At 38.7% G+C, this 13,755-nt stretch overlaps 1 protein-coding gene across 7 annotated transcripts in view; it reads right to left on the bottom strand.

Annotated features, from left to right (window-relative positions):
• LOC113536658 (A-kinase anchor protein 13) overlaps nucleotides 1-8,200 on the bottom strand; it is an 80,684-nt gene extending 72,484 nt beyond the window's left edge. For 6 of the 7 annotated variants that reach the window (XM_026930744.3, XM_026930748.3, XM_026930749.3 and 3 more), the window contains exon 1: nucleotides 4,348-4,502. The gene's annotated coding sequence lies outside the window, so the exon portion shown is untranslated. Of the gene's footprint in view, nucleotides 1-4,347; nucleotides 4,503-8,061 lie in introns of those variants that run through there. The other variant, XM_026930745.3, reaches the window with a different exon arrangement.
• Between the last annotated feature and the right edge of the window lie 5,555 nt (nucleotides 8,201-13,755).

Genomic DNA, 13,755 nt, shown 5'->3' with positions numbered 1-13,755 from the left:
AGAGACTGGTGCACGTGAAAAACCAGCACATCAGCAGGTTTGTGAAAACAGACCCCATTCTTTTGTGTGACATGAACATTAACTAAAGCTCTTGACTTGTATTTGCATCATTTCCTGCATTGCAATGCTGCCACATGATTAGCTGATTGGATAAATGGTGGGTACAGTATGTATAATGAGTGTAGGTATATTGTTATGTTTGCCATGTCTTCATAAAACCATGCACGTGTTTCCCACCGATCAGGATGCCATGCTTACTTTTAGTCTATGCCATTTATTTGTGAATGATTCCCTTTTGGTCAGTTATCATTGTCATTTTTATGTCACACAATTGGGGAGATTTGTCGAGTTGTGGCAGGGCCACAAGCACGTTTAACATTAATGCTCAGAGCCATCTGATCCAGGTGTCTCTCAGTGACACCTGATAACACTAGTGTGGCTAATCTAGGTGTAACGACTTCAGAGTACGTCAAATGTGCTTTAATATATATTCTTCACCATTGTATGTTTTTGCCTTACTTACGGTGTACTTAGATCACTCACTCATCCTAACAACAAATGATTCTGGATGTTCCTTAACCTTGTATATGTTTATCTCTCTCTTTTTTTTTTTAAATGCCATGAGACAAAAGTCAAAGAAGCCGGCTTTTCCATTCTAGTCTATTTTAAATATTTGAGCAGTTTGCCTAATAAATAATTTAACCCTTGCATTTCTGCTGTGGTGTTTAAAAATGTGAAGTTGTAAGCAGATACTGCACTGCGCTGAAAACCATAGCATTGTTTTGCACAGTATCATATCTCTCCTAGTTCCACCCGAGCTAATTTTAATCCACCTCTCCATCCCATGCTCCACCCTACACTTCATTTTTCCTTATTGACACCAAAAACAAGGATGTGGCCCAAAGCTGCCTTTCCAAGTCCTGAGCTAAGCCATACAGGTTATTTAAAAATAGCACTATATAGAATACACTGGGAAGATCTAGTGCCAGAAGCGATGTAAAAGTTAGGTTTGACATGAATTCGGATAATCGTGAGAAAGAGGAATTTATATAGCTACTATAGAACATTCACTTATGTAGAAGCGCTCGATTGTATATTATAGATCACCAACTTCATCATCTACTGTACCTCCTACTGCCTCTCATCTATTTCAGTCCCAGAGATCTTTTGGCTCTTGGGTCGACTCTCAAGCTACATTAGTCACAGCTGATTGAATCTGTGTGTGTGTGTGTGTGTGTGTGTGTGTGAGAGACACAGAGAGAGACAGATAGAGGGTGTGTGTGTGTGTGTGTGTGTGTGAGTGTATGATTGTGTGGGGAATGGTTGGAGCTCAGTGAAGGGGGGTTTAATGTTTAAACACAGAGTTTGTTTAACTGTTCCTGCATGGCCGAGGTGTGAGTGCCCCCTCACACAGACAGTTCACAGAAAGGACAACTAAACGCTATCTACCAAGTCAAGCCAGAAACATCTCCTGCCGTGTGTGTGTGTGTGTGTGTGTGTGTGTGTCAGGAGGTGATATCACTCTATAGTACTATAACCATATGAGCCAAAAAATATCACGGTTTTCGGTATTATCTTGTAGCCTTTACTTCCATCAGCAGTGACTGGGTTTCAGTTGTTTGGTTAGAGAACTTGCTAGCATCATTTTAAAATGGATTTGGCGTTTAAGACGATTGCTTTTAGCCCTCAGTAATTTATCAAAACAGTAGTTTTCGCAGTACATTCTTCAAACCAGGGGTTCTCAAGAGTTTTATAGACAGGGTCCCCCTTAACTGTAAAATAAATTCCATGGGGTCCTCTGGGGTACAGATTTATTTCATGAACATTATTTACTTGTGTACAATAAAATTTGGTCTATTTACTACAGCCCTAGAGGTTTCTATTCCGGAAAGTTCCACCAACAGAACATATTAGGTCCAAATTGACATTACAGACAGGCTACAGGATTTTATCATGCATAAAGGCTCAACTATACATGCTTTTAACTATGCGTATGCAATAGTTCTGCGTATCTATCCTGTGGTCTTTTGGGGCTTCACTTGTGCATTTCCTCAGAAATTAATGGTATGTGTCCACATTGTGCAGTACTAACGTAAATAGTGAGGTCAGTATAGCACCATGTGACACTGTGTCCACAACTGACTAAACAAACTAGCGCTGTGTCTCAAATCGCATGCTTATGTACTCTTCTAGACAGATATTGCTGGTACTAACACTAACTGGTTTTCCTTTTACAGTTAGTGTTTGAATTTAAAAACCTTTGTTGTAGCCTTTAGATCTACCAAAAGGTCTGTTTTGTGTACCAGTCTTTTGTATTTTCTAGATTTGTAAATTCTTCTGAGGGGAAGATCAGAGTTTTCAATCTGAAATGCAGCTCATGACAACAGTCACAACGACAGCAGAAAGTTTAAAGGACAAACAGAGCTTGTCAGTGAGTTTAACGTCACTGTGCATGAAATCGCTAAACATTACAGTTCAACCTGGAGACCAGACATACAGGGATGTTTAGGCTCTGACATGTCATCTAGTGGATATCGCTTTTAATCCTGAAAATGTTAACTAGCATAAGCAGTTAAACGTATTGTGCAGGATATTTCAACTGCCATTCTACACCTAAAATAAGAACCTCTTTTCCGTGGCATCATCACCTATAGAGGTAAAGCATACCGTTTACATTTAATACATTTATTTACTTCCAGTTTTCTATGCTATACCATCAAACAAGTATATCGTCAAACCCCTAACTGTTATTAAAACGCTGGAGTGAACATTTATTTCCCATACTGAGTTCTAATCATTACTTCAACACCACCTGCAGACTGTTGTGGCTGTGTGGAAGTTTTGTTTTTTTTTAAATGCAGTAGAGTTAAGAGTCCAGAACTATCACAGCCTGATACGACTGAACCCTTGTCTTTGAAAGATAAAAAGTATAAGGTTTCATTTTTGACATCCACAACAGATTATTTGCTGATAACAAATGTTAATTTGGACTTCTGTGAAGCAAAGGCCAGCAGCAACGCCACCAGCCAGAAGAAAAATACACAGAATGGTATGAAGAAATGACTCTGGAGCTGATTTCTTTCTAGCCCAGACTCCTGCAGCCTATCAGTGACAGTCGTGTCAGCTAATCTCCTAGATCTAGACTTGATCTCTGTTTGAGCTGATATTTTTCAGCCCGCTTCGCTGACACATCCGTAACACATCACCCGCAGTGATCGAGAAGACAGATGTGAAATACAGTCATGGGTGTAACGAATGCAAACAAGTTGGACTATTGTTATTGTATACTTTCATCCTTTTTTCCTACATTGCCTATGGAGGAGAAACTAAAAGTAGCTAGACTAAGAACATATTATCTAATCAAAGTGGCAATTATGCAAAAGAGATGAAGATAGAACAGGAAATTTAGTGTTTTTTGGTTTAAATGAAAGTGCTACAACTTTTTGTTTACTATGTTTGGTATTTATGCACCCAATAAAGCATTACAGACTTAAAAAAAATTAGAACTCATAAACGCAGCTGCCTATGTGGCTTTAAGTGTGTGCAACAAATATCACGAACAGCAGAAGTCTGCTTAAAGGTCATGTCCTGATCATGTGTTCCTGTAACTACAGCAGTAAAACCAACAAGAAGGAACTGAATATTTACTGCTAAAATGGTGCAATTGCTGCATTAAATGTTACCACTGCTTGTTTAGTGGAAATTCAGCTGTAGTGTAACCCAATAGGTGTGGGGATCAGATGGTAAATTAGGCCGAGCGCTGCGGGATAGACGTGGCTGATCTGTAAGCTTCGAGCTCCTCTAAACTCTTTTCCTCCTCATGACTGTGAATCAGTTTTGCTGAGCAGAACTTGCAAACCTCACACAGGACTAATGCTAACAGGTCTGCCTTTGTATCAGTTTCATGTAATAATGAGACTATTCATCTAGTTTTATTAGCCGTACTAAAGAGTGCATGGTGATAGAGATGATGGCCTTTGTTACAGTCTTTAAACAAAGCTTCGGAATGAATGAATAATTTACAGATAAAACTTCATTGCATTCTCCAATTTGTTATTTTTTTCCGTTAAATGAAATGATACAGCTTTAAATTTTAACCTAAGGTAAACGTTCATGCTGACATTTTCAGCATGTGTTTCAGTGTGATCATTCAGTGCTACTATTTAAGGTGAAAATGGTTTAAAATTTAAAATCATTTCAGTTTTTTAGCCATCCTCAGTGGGGTTTAGTGTTAAACAGACAATGTATTTTAGATCAGCTCTTACAGGATGCACTTCTTCTTTTGTCTATCTCACTATTTCTTACTCGGGTTTCATTTTCTATTTTCAAAGAACTACCTTAACTTACCTTAACTCTTGTGTAGAATCCCACTTGGATCCAACACCTCAGCATTTGATCACGAAAGTCCGACTTAAAGAGTGTCTTTGTGTCTTCCCTGTGCATGGCACGTTATGTCACCCCTCTGTTATTACTGGAAGCTAAATGCGGCTTTGTGCTCGAGGCAAGAGATAAGGGAGGTGACGTTGCATGGGGGAGGAGCGGCATTCACTTCAGGTGTGTGTGTGTGTGTGTGTGTGTGTGTGTGTGTTGTATCCCTGAAGCTATTCATTGCTCTCTGAGGCCACCCAGGTTAATGTTCTGCTATCAGATTCACCCTCCACTTATATTCTTGCAAAAGCAACTCATCATTGACCTCCTTTTTTTTTTTTTTTTTACAGTTTAATGCTTTACAACATCTGTAGAGTTCTGTTACATTTTTCAGTCTCACACCCAAACTCCGATTTAAGGCAGGTGTCATTACTGTCGCTAATGAATACCAGTTCAGCAACTACCAAACCTGACAATAAGATCGGCTTATGTTTATGAACACAATAAATAAAACAATCATGCCGTTAGGTGAGGCTTTGGCTCTGTTCCAAATACTACAATTCATGTCTACTTAGTGATATTTGTAGAAAGACATATTTCATAATTTGTCTACAGGGCAAATCGTTTCTATGGTAACAGCTAATTCATAGAGACTTGTACAGAGCAGGTTCCATGTAAACAGATTCAAAAACCGTGTTATTTAATTTAACAAAGAAAGATGTACAATCCTTGGTGTGGTGAAGGAGACGTTTATGGAAGGAGTCTCCAGTGTCAGTGCTTTGTAAAAAATCACCAAAGGAGTTTGCGCTTTCTGGTTTCTCACTACCATTGCCAGTTAATTTTTATTTTTTGTCTTAGATAAGATGTTGTTTATAGGTGCTACAATAGAAGTGATAATAGGAACCAGCTTGTGTAAATGTAGCTATAAACCGATAAAAAGTATTACATGTATTTCTTTCTTTAATTAATTTTAAAAAGGTAGACCTAATCATTGGCAAATTACTGCGATATAAAAGACTGCGATATAAAACACGTTATAGGAAAATAATCAGATGATAACAGCCGCATCACAGCACCCACTTGTTGATTATTTTCCTATAACAGCATCATGTTTTATTCCTTAATGAAACTCTAGTGAGTACAATTGCCACACACAGGTTTGTTTTTGAGATATATATATTACAGTACTGTGCAAAAGTCTTAGGGATCCTATTTTTTTTTTAGTACAAACTTTGTTATAGATTTTTATTTTATGACTTCTACATTATTGATTCAGTACAAAAACATTTTAGATTTCCAAACATTAGTTTTAATTTTAGCACAAAATTAAATGTTACAGAAAAATGTTTGTATTTAAGTAAAGAAAGCGGCATATTACATAAGAGACACTTTTCAGACAAAAAACATGATGAAGGCTGCTGGGTTTTGCTGCAAAAATAAGAAGGAAGTGCGACAATCAAAGTCTCCAGAAGAGCTTTGGCTGCTTCTGCAAGATGCTCCTTATAAAACTGCACTAATTGTACCTGAGACTACTGTTTTTTTTAAAAAGCGAAGGATCACACCAAATATTGACTTTGTTTCATTTATTACTGTTTACTGATCTTTATAGTATTTTTTAATGTAGAAACATTTAGTTTCATTATTTTTGAAGGTATCATTGCTCTACAGCATTTCTTTGCATGTGCCTAAGACTTTTGCACAGTACTGTATGTATATATATATATATATGTTTGCCAGATAGCACACAGCCAAATCACCTGTGTTAAATGGACACCTTCAGTGAACAAGTCATAAAGGATAACAGTGTTTACAAAGTGTTTACTAGACATTTTGCTGTGCAAGGTGTTTAGCTGCAACAACGTGCAATCACATGAGACAGCGTCCTCACAACAGCTTAAAACAGACATGTCTATCTGCCTTCTGTGTACTTTTAGGGAAATGGCATCTCAGTGGCATGGCATATTTCTGAAATGAATCTGCCACTGTTTGTTGGTTAGTTGTTTATTTTTCTAAAGGTTGCACCACATTACATCAACCAGAGCTTATATGGATTCTCACTTGAGTTATTTTTTTTTTAAATGCTACAAAAAATGATATGCTTTTTATCTCCATGTATGTTTATTCATATTATAGTAAGAGGAAAACAACAACAAAAACAACAACAACAACAACAAAACACAGCAGCTCTGCCCTAGAAGTGTGGGTAGTTAAAAATGTCTGATGTAGGCTGAAGTGTCCGGCAGTGCCTCGAAAGCTCCCTGCCTGTAGGGCGGAAAATATGTACTCTGCTGTTGTACACTCTGTAGAAGTGACTGCATGTCTGTGCATTTCATACTTGTAATGCAGAAGCAGGGTTAGCACCGCTTTTTACCCAGGGTTGTGAAACCCTGCTCCGAAGCAGGGTTAGCATCGCTTTCACAGTGTTAACCCCGCAGTACAGTGTGAAACGATGTGGTGTTAGAATGTTAGGGCTAGATGCTCAGCAACAGGCACCCAATCAGAAATTTTTTCTCACTGACACAAAAGCGTGAGACAAGCCGTTATTTAACCCAGTCATGTGCTGTATTTATCCAATCATGGTTCCTGACTCTGCATATATGCAAAAAAGAACACTAACCCAGGGTTTAGTAATGTACAGTGTGAAATGTCAGATTATGAATACCGAAGATTAATTGTTAACCCCGGGTAAATCATGAGCAATGTGAAACTTGAAACAAGATAACCCAGGATTCCGCTTCCCCAGGGTTCAGAGTGACCCTGGGTTCAATATTTCAAGTGTGAAAAGCCCTTTTGTGATCCAGGAATACACCCTGGATGGGAGGGCACCACACACACATATTCGCAAACTCAATCACACCTAGGAGCACACTGTTTAGAGCCACCAGTCCACCTACTGCCATGTTTTTGGGAGGTGGAAGGAAACCGGAGACAAAGCCCACACGGACACGGGCGAAGATGTGAAACTTCACACAGACAGCAATCCAAGGGATCTGAGGATCGAACCAGGAACCGAAGAAGTCAAAATGAAAGCCTCGTATGGCTCCTGAGAATTTAACTTTATGTCAACATCATCCTGATATCCTTATATAAATATGAAATAGGGAAATTTAAATATTTTATGGTGTAAAGTGCAGGGCTGTTGCTGATGGGGTGAAAGTTATAAGAGCCCCCAGATATTCCCAAAGCAGAATTCTGAATTAAAGTGTAACTCAATATGAAATTCTTATGAAATTATATTATTTCAAGACCAGAGCCTGGTAAAAGTCTAAAATAATTCATTAAAATCCATTGGACTAAAAAAGTCCAGCTCCATTTGAAGCAATTAAGTCATTACTTCTTGAATGTTTTTACCCTGTAAACTTCATCCACTCTCACACTACCGTATTAAATATAAATAATACTACAGCACTAAACAACATGCTGAGAAATAGCTCGCGTCCTATTGCAGTGATGCTGAGACTTTTTAAAGTATATACTGTGTATTACGGTAATAATACAAACACAAGTATACAGACTTCTTCCCGAGTGAAACTGAGGGCTGAACACATGAACCAACAAAAACAACTCGCATTAGCTACAAAACATTAGTAATGTGAGTTAAATGTTTTTAAAAAGCTTCAACAGTTCACCGTATTCACTGTATTTCAAAACTAAAGCAGAAATTTTCCCACTCGACTGCATCGCTTAACTTACCTCAGCTTCACTAGCGTGGATCACAAGCCTTCACAAGTTTCCTGTTCCCACACATAGGCGAGCCTTAAACATGCCTCTGACGAGCTTTTTATAGCGCACACTTTCAAAGACAAGCCTGCAGAAATTACTTTAAAGTGCTTCAACTGAATAATAATGTTGAGTTTTGTTGTGAGAAACAGCGCTCCCGGTTTTAACAGGAAGCTCGTTAGCGCCAGCGTCCGCGCGCGCGTTTCCAATAGCAACAGGAGGAGGAGGAGGAGGCGCGCGACGATTTAAGAAGTGATGGAGGGAGAAGCAGCCTGCAGAGGTCTCTCTCTCTCTCTCTCTCTCTCTCTCTCTCTCTGTCTCTCTCTCTCTCTCTGTCTGTCTCTCTCTCTCTCTCTGTCTGTCAGTCAGTCAGTCTGTCTGTCTTTCACTCTCTCTCTCTCTCTCTCTCTCTCTGTCTGTCAGTCAGTCCGTCTGTCTGGTTCTCTCTCTGCCTATCTCTCTCTCTCTCTCTCTCTCTCTCTCTCTGTCTGTCAGTCAGTCAGTCAGTCTGTCTGTCTGTCACTCTCTCTCTCTCTGTCTGTCTGTCTTTCTCGCTCTCTCTCTCTCTATCAGTCTGTCTGTCTGTCTCTCTCTCTCTCTCTGTCTGTCAGTCAGTCCGTCTGTCTGTCTGTCTGTCTGTCCGTCTCTCTGTTTGTCAGTCAGTCAGTCAGTCTGTCTGTCTGTCTGTCTCTCTCTCTTCCTCTGTCTGTCTGTCTCTCTCTATCTCTGTCACTCTCTCTCTCTCTCTCTCTCTCTCTCTCTCTGTCAGTCAGTCTGTCTGTCTGTCTCTCTCTCTCTTCCTCTGTCTGTCTGTCTGTCTGTCTGTCTGTCTCTATCTCTGTCTCTCTCTCTCTCTCTGTTTGTCAGTCAGTCTGTCTCTCTCTTTGTCTGTCTGTCTCTCTTTCTCCATGCATGTCTGTCTGTCTGTCTGTCTGTCTGTCTGTCTCTCTCTTTCTCTATGTCTCTCATTGCTTTCTTTTTGACTTGTAAATGTTTACAAATTTGCTTTACCCTTTTCTACTGTTCTTTTTGCTAAGAAATTACTACTAAACAATATTTTAATTGCAGATATAATATGTAATTATCAGATTTATTATAAGGAATAAGCCTTCTCAAAGTCAATAATATGCTGTAAACACCATATTTTAGCTTACTTTAAAGTGATAAAATGATGTAACATAATTTCTACACAATTTTCTTCTTACAGAAAATGTAACTGATCAGCCAAGACATGTTTTTCATCGCAAGCTTCTTTTTTTGTACTGGAGCTAAAAAAAAAAAAAATTAAAACAGGTTCATAAATTCACAGAATAAGTCATCATTTAAATAATTTTCATTTTAACTCAATTGCAAATATATCTTTGACTAAATCAATGCTAATGATTCTGCCTTTAATCTTGAACCTGAATCTGTTGCTTGTGTGGACTGATGCAAAACTGTGTGTTGAGGAAGAAAGTGATTCTGGCTTCAACAACAGCATGTTGTATGGTGTCAGAAACGATATGAGCAATCTGTTTGAAATTAGTTACCAACTCAGTGTCTGCAAGATGCTGAACTGGTAGCTATAAGCAAAACTCGATTTATCAACAAGCTATTTTTGATCAGAATCCACCTACGAGCATGTTTTTGGGAGATGGGGAGAAAAAAAGGAGAACCTGGAGGAACAAAGACAGTAAGTATCTGTAAATATAAATATCACTAGATAGATAGATAGATAGATAGATAGAGGAACCACAGGAAGGTGGAATTGGGGCCTAGAGCAAGTGAAGAGACATGGACAGAGAAAGGTGAGAGACCAAAGGGTGAGGCAGGGACAGTGGACAGCTCTTATGGTTGATTTGCCCCACTATAAATCCTGTCCTGAGGTCTGTCTGAGGTGCGTCTAATGTTAACCTACCGAGAAGCCTTAATGATGTGCTGTGCAGGAATAAACAAGCAATATCCTCTGCTTTGCTTCCTTAATTTGCCACGATGAAATGACACTGAGTTTTGCAAGGACGTCTGGATTTGTTATAATGCCAGCAAATGCCAGTGTGAATCTGATTTGAGCTGTAAACTTTGCCTTGTCACAGCTAGGAAAAAGCCTGTCATATTAAAATAAAAGCATATTTCCCTTTTCAGTGTATCTTGAAATAGAGGTTATGACTTGATTTGGACAAAAAAATAAGTCAGCCCACTCCGGGTTCAGGTGAGGACAAGTATCATAGAGGTCTCATCTGGATTTTTGAACCATTTGAGCCGACATTAACACTTCACTGATTGCTATACAAATTTTAATTTCATTTTTTAATCAATTTTTTAATCACGGCACCATAAACTGTAATAATCATTTAAGTAATAATTGTGTGATCAAAATGAACTTTCAGCACATGCCTGTTTGTATTACGGTGTTGCTACAGGGACGGAGCTCTTTTTTTTTTAATCCCTTCACTGCCACTGTCTTCTCAAGCAAAGAGTTCTGGTGTTAAATAAATAGGAACCAGCAGGAGAAAGGCGTCTCTTCCATCGGCCATGCTGAGCCACACTTGAACACATTTGTTTGTCGCCAGGGGAAAGAGAACGTGCACAGAATTGTAACGTCTCATCTGCAGAACTGCAAAAAGTAGGGAGATGAGGAGCAAGCATGCCACAAAGAAGTACATGCAGCCTTTGTGCAGCTACAAAAGTGGTTTTGTAAGTTGAAGGGCTTGCTGGGGGAGGAAGCGCAGCTGGCGGGGGTTGAGTCTTCACCAGAAAGCCTCAACAACTCAAAGCAAAGTGCAGAAAATGCTCTGCTGTGTGTGGCTGACCTCATGAGCAATTTCTACCCACAGACAAGACTAGATATGTTTAATCAATCATTTCCACTGTCTTAAAACAAGATTTAATGAACGTGTGTAATTTGAGTGTAACAGCTGATTAAACTCTAATTATTCATACATTAATTTGCTGAATCCAAGCCAAATCTGATAAAGGAACAGTTCAGCTACAGTACAAATGAACACAATTTTTTGCATTACAACACAGCACTGTTAAATTTTCGAGTCTGATTGGTCAGACCTCATTTTTCCCCAATTTGCCAATTCACCTGCCATTTCCCACCCATGACTACCATCGGGGCAGGGTCAATGCTAACACCGCACGTCCTCCAATACACATGAAGCCAACCATTGCCTCTTTTCCAGCTGTAGCTCATGCTGTATCTCATGGCAGTGTAACGCATTAAGAGGAAAGTACTATCTACCCTCTTCTGCATACATGAGCTCACAGATGCCCACGAGCATACCATCCCTCACACCCAGTTTTCTGTGAGGAGATGTTTATTGATCATTTTTTTAACATAGTCTCCAGTTTTAGCGTAAAACTGGTGTAGCCAGACCGTTGTACTCAGGCCACATCACACCATCCCATCACTGATTATTGTCCTATAACAGCATGCCCAGTCATGTTTTATTCCTTTCTTGGCTGCATGGCTAATATTATCATACGGTCACAATGTCAAATAGATTTCCTGTTACAGATACTGTGTGTTAGCTGTAAAAATGGACAAAAGGACATTGCATAGCTAAGAACAAGAGTAACTGTCTCACGATCAGGTAGCAGGTAAATGTACAGCCCAGAATTGTACATTAGAAGTGATTTGCATGATAATATGGTTACATATGGATAAGCCATGAGTCATGTCATATCCATTACAACAACAAAACAAGTATTAAATGTATTTTTTTCTATAAGTACCTGGTTATAAAGGTCAGGTTAAAGGACAGGTAAAGGAAATTCACGTCATCACATGCTTAATTAATAGACATGTGCTCAAGTATCACTAGATGGAGCTATCTATCCAAAGTGTCAGTTGAAGAGTTGTACATCTCCTCTACTTGCAGGTGATTTCACACAGTTTAGTTTTTGCAGATTTGGCAGTATTTATTGCAAATGTACTTCTTTTTCCCTCTGTCTTGCTGACAGTACAATCAAATTTATTGATCCAGTTTGCATTATTATGAAATATTAAATATTTCAAACATCCACTCCACTTAGTGGATTTGGTGTAAGGGTTATTTGCAGCATCATATAACAAACCACTTATCACACACTCCCTCCGATCCTCTACCACTGCTCAACTGGTCCCACCATCTCAGGGTACAAGGAAGGCATGTATTGAGACTCTTCTCTTTTCTGGCACCAAGGTGGTGGAATGAACTTCACCTAGATGTCTGAACAGCTGAGTCACTGGCAGTCTTCAAATGATGTCTAAAGACCTACCTCTTCCTAAAGTACTTAAATTAGCACTTACAAAACCAAAAAAAAAAAAAAAGTATTGTCTGAGCGCTTGTCTATTACCCCCCCAACAGAGTTTTGGACTGATGGTATTCCTAGTTTGTGATTTAGTGAGCCAGTATCAGAATGTATTTTTGATAGACTTCATAGCACTTTTGTAAGTCACTCTGGATAAGGGCGTCTGCCAAATGCCATAAATGTAAATGTAAAACACATGAAATTGGTCTATTTTCAATACTAATGTTCAGGGGTGTGTCTCGGGGGCTAGGGTTGCACTGGCCTCCACTGCAATTTAGTTGTTACTAGATTTAATAGTTACAAGATTTAATAGATTGCCAGGTATACTAGATCTGATGACAGGACGTACTGTTATAGGAAAATAATCAAAGTGGTCTGATGTGGCCTGCACAAACCAGAGTTACTGTTCCCCAAAATTGTGTAAGAAAGAGGAATAGTTGCACTCAAATGAGATAAATATATCCTCAAGGCATGAAGCAAGAAAGTGTTCAAAATCCAAGGCAAAGGCTGTCCACACACTGAATGAAAACCAGACCACGAAGGTCTATCAAAATATATATTTATTGTTTTAAACTTGCATAGTGAAGAAAGCACAAAGATCAGTATGTTGAAACAGACCAGTAAGCAAAAGTTTCAGCCCATAGCCTTCTTCAGTGCTCACCTTACAAACAAACACAACAAATTGATTATTTTCCTATAACAGCATGTCCCAAAGGCTTTTCTTCCTCTTATACTACAATTTACAGTACGCATCATGATAGGTAGTTGGAAATAAAACTGCAAATACATGACTTTTGATTCAGGTAAAATCAGTTCATTTTCATCAAGACTATGACAATACTCTGCTTTCACTTATAAACCTTTTCCTCACAGATAATTATTTAAAAACTGCAACTAATTTTTAGCTGTCTAAGCAGCTGTCCTATATCTGAATATTGTTTGCTTAAAGTATTAATAGTGTGTCTTCTATCTATTAATGAATAATACCCGATATTAACCAGTCATACTCTGTGTTTTATCAATAATTGTACCTAATGCTTTTAGGCAATGACTGATGAGGTAAAACAGCATTCAAGACTCTCTTATGCATCCAGCATTTGCTATAAAGGAGGTACAGTTTGTACCTTTTATGTTTGTTTATAGACATATAATTATTAATTAATTATATAATTCCAATGTTGCCTTACAAATTGTTACTCGCAATACTTCCATGCAATGGGTCTTGTTATTATCTTTATTTCAGGCATCTATTTACATTTTCCTTACCAAAAAACACACCAATCAAACGTAGTGTTAGCACCAATCAAACGTAGTGTTAGTGGGGTCTATTCAGGGGGAGGGGAAGATTGGGAAGGTCAGTGTTCTCAGGCTCTAAAAATGACAAACATCTCC

This window comes from Pangasianodon hypophthalmus, chromosome 11, assembly GCF_027358585.1.
Source record: "Pangasianodon hypophthalmus isolate fPanHyp1 chromosome 11, fPanHyp1.pri, whole genome shotgun sequence".
NCBI classification, from domain to species: domain Eukaryota; kingdom Metazoa; phylum Chordata; class Actinopteri; order Siluriformes; family Pangasiidae; genus Pangasianodon; species Pangasianodon hypophthalmus.
This window is presented reverse-complemented; position numbering and strand designations above follow the sequence as displayed.